Source organism: Alosa pseudoharengus, unplaced genomic scaffold (genome assembly GCF_046254945.1).
Source record: "Alosa pseudoharengus isolate Yale_2024_CS ecotype anadromous, Long Island Sound unplaced genomic scaffold, YU_APseudo_1.1 YU_APseudo_1.1_scf_3, whole genome shotgun sequence".
NCBI classification, from domain to species: domain Eukaryota; kingdom Metazoa; phylum Chordata; class Actinopteri; order Clupeiformes; family Clupeidae; genus Alosa; species Alosa pseudoharengus.
Genome location: NW_027468718.1, coordinates 30,312,443 through 30,315,785, shown reverse-complemented (window position 1 = coordinate 30,315,785; position 3,343 = coordinate 30,312,443). Strand labels below are relative to the sequence as shown.

Sequence of the window (3,343 nt, the reverse complement as noted above, 5' to 3'; positions counted from 1 at the left end):
CGGCCCGATCCTGGCTGAGTGCTGCCACTGTCGGCGGAGTTTCAAGTCGGCTGAGGCACTGTCCCCTTGAATGGGCCGACACTGACACGCAGTAGTTGGGCTGATTACTGAGTGTCTTATTTGGCCCGATTGGGGTTTGATGGGCTACTGCCAGTTTTCGAATCAATCTCGGCAGACGGATTTCATACAGTGTGTGGCCCGATACTTCAGGAACGAACAATGATCAGTATCGCGGCTGTTGGCGGCAAAAATGAAACATTTAGCGACAGCCGGACGCTAAACGTACATGGCCCAATTCTGTAAAGTGACTGTCGGCCCATTACATGTGGAAGAGCCACGAGCAGAGCAACTGTTAAGTTTGAAACCAGCAGGACGGCGCGAAACTGTCTCGTTTTGGACACTGCCTGTGGTAAGTAACTTTACCTTTACCTGTTATTGCATGTAAATCATTATGAATGTACGTAGGCTTATTATTGCAGACAAAGTTTAACAAGTAGCATAACAAGAATGGGTGTTTCAATCTAACCCCCTTGACGATGACGAAGCTAGCGGTAACATACGTTATGATTTCTTAGCCTACTTTGTTGGCCTAATTACCGTTAACGTCAGTGTTGGTGGTTAGTCAAAAACGTTCAGTGCTGTAACGTTAGCCATACTTGCATAATTATGTGGTTTTCAAAGAAAAGTGTGATCGATCTAATCATTTCAGAAATAGCTTAACAGTTAACCAGTATTGCATGACTTAGAATATTGCGATTGGTAATTGGGCATTTCATCGTTATCTATCCAACTTCAGGCACTGCAGGCAGGACTGAGACTGTATGCCTTAAGAGAGTGTGTGTGTGAGAGAGAGAGAGAGAGAGAGAGAGAGAGAGAGATGGTAGCAGGGTGGGTCCTGTCCTGGTCATGTAAAGCTCATCAAAATCTGTATTTTAAGGTCGTTCTGTATTTTGTACTGAGGGGTTGTTTATGATCATGTAATCATTTTGAACACATATACTTCCATTAACCTAACGTTACTGTGACTTTTTTAAAATGTAGCCTACACCTCAGAATCCAGGCCACACTGACCAGAGACCTGCCCTTCACTCCTTTGGATGAAGAAGGGTACCCGTGTGTGTGAACCATTTCTTGTGTTGGAAAAACAGGAGACCTGAAGAGCTCTTGGTAAGATGTACATTGATTTAATAGAATAAGTAATACTTTTTTGTTTAGATGAGCCAAATCATAGGAATCAGCTTTCATCTAGGCCTGTGTTTTGTGATGTGTCATTTTTAGATGCTTTTGGTTTGCCTCATCCATTATGTCAGCAAAGAACTGGAGTGGGCAGGAAACATGCGCTGTTGAAAACATGGCCAACCAACTGGAGCACCCACAAGGCTCTTGTGAAGGAAGTCCACAAGCCTTTGTGCTTCAGGTCTGTATGTGTTGACAAATATGTCTTGCTTTTGGTTATTGTCATTGGTAATATATCAGCATTTAACAATCACACAATGTCAATGTTGCCCAAAATAACTACCAGGGAGGTGTTACCAAGACAGCTGCAGAGTGGCAAGACTGGGCTTTAGTAATATTTAGTCAGACAGTAAAGGATAAATAGTTTAATGTTTTTTTTCTTTTCTTTTGAAATTACATGCTGTCCATGCATCTCAAATTGAAGGATGGATGGAAAGAACTCTGATCAACCCCCACAGAGAGCTGAGGTGGCTATCTGTAAGTATATTTGAGTGGACAAACAGAACTTCTCTGACAGATGACATGTTGAAATCTTGCTTTAGACCTCATAATGATCTTATAATATTCTTTTATTCCTAAATGCAGTTTGGAGACACCCCCGGCTGGTAGTGCTGCTGAAACTGGTGGAGGCAACAATGAAGCGGCAACAGAAAGAGAAGGCAGGTGGCAAAGGTTTCTGCTATTGAAAAATACTTTGAGAGTGAGTATGTGTGCATGTATGTAGCTGGGTAGGTCATGGTACATGGTACAAAAATACAGAATTTAAAGTAAATTCTGTAAATGTTTAATGTTCATTTAGAATAATTTATTTCTTTGAATCATTATACAGTTTTAAAATGTTTAATTGTTTGTGTTTTTGTATATGAAAGATGTCGATTGTTGTAGATAAAAGTAGATTGTATATTTTAACTTGTTTAATTTTTTAAAGTGTATATATGTAAAAACTTGTATAATTTTTAAATGTTTGTTTTATTTGCAAGGTTGTGTTTGTCAAACTTGTTAATAAAAGTAGCTTGTGCTTTTAATTACTAGTTCTGGATTTGTGTTTATTTTCAAGTACTTTTGGTAGTTAATGGGCCACATGTGGCCCGGGGACCCAGCCGACATTCAGCCAACACTCAGTCAGATCAGTTTTATAGTGCGTGGGCCAGTACAGGCCCAGAGGCCCAGCCGACACTCAGCCAACACTCAGTCAGATCAGTTTTATAGTGCGTGGGCCAGTACAGGCCCAGAGGCCCAGCCGACACTCAGCCAACACTCAGTCAGATCAGTTTAATAGTGTGTGGGCCAGTACAGGCCCAGAGGCCCAGCCGACACTCAGCCAACACTCAGTCAGATCAGTTTAATAGTGTGTGGGCCAGTACAGGCCCAGAGGCCCAGCCGACACTCAGCCAACACTCAGTTATATAGTGTGTGGGCCAGACCTGGGCCAACAGAATGCATGACAGTCATTTCACAGTGTGTGGGCCACACCTGGGCCAACAGAAACAATGAGTCATTTCACAGTGTGTGGGCCACACCTGGGCCAACAGTTCCAATAAGAGTCATTTTACAGTGTGTGGGCCAGACCTGGGCCAACAGAAACAATGAGAGTCATTTTGCAGTGTGTGGGCCACATCTGGGCCAGAGGAAATTCTTTGTGTCAGTTATCAGTAACTGGGCCATTGTTGGGCCGGAGGCCCAGCCAGAACTGGGCCAACACTCACAAAACCCTGAGGCAAGGTAGTGGGCCAGAGGTGGGCCGGTCAAATTTTGCTATCTGGGCGTTTACACAAGCATGTGTATTTTTATAAACGAAGACATTTCCCTACGTTTGAGCCTTTCATTTAGACGCAAACGGAGAATTCGCCCCGTAAAACGGCTATCCAAAAAAACTCCGGCCAAAGTGTTTTTTTTTGAAAACTCCGTTTATGCGTTTGGTTCTAAACTGTGGTAAACAGAGTTTTGGGCAGCCAACGTCACAGTATGCGACAGAAGTACACCAAATGTGGAGAGGGAGTTAAGCATAGACAGTAAAAGAAAGTTAAGTCAGAGAATGTCTAATAAGGGGAGAACCGCCACTCTCGGGAAACTTCCGGTTTCTGAACTGGTTGCAGTTCCTGTTCTG

The 3,343-nt window shown here is 43.1% G+C and overlaps 1 long non-coding RNA gene across 2 annotated transcripts; it reads left to right on the top strand.

The window, feature by feature from the left end:
- Positions 1-1,086: 1,086 nt before the first annotated feature.
- Positions 1,087-2,126, top strand: LOC143099726 (uncharacterized). 2 transcript variants are annotated; one of them, XR_012981725.1, is made up of 4 exons: positions 1,087-1,167; positions 1,311-1,417; positions 1,661-1,713; positions 1,822-2,126. It is a non-coding gene; the product is annotated as an uncharacterized LOC143099726 (long non-coding RNA). The 2 variants fall into 2 exon arrangements; XR_012981724.1 differs by having other exon boundaries at positions 1,094-1,167; positions 1,279-1,417.
- Positions 2,127-3,343: the final 1,217 nt, after the last annotated feature.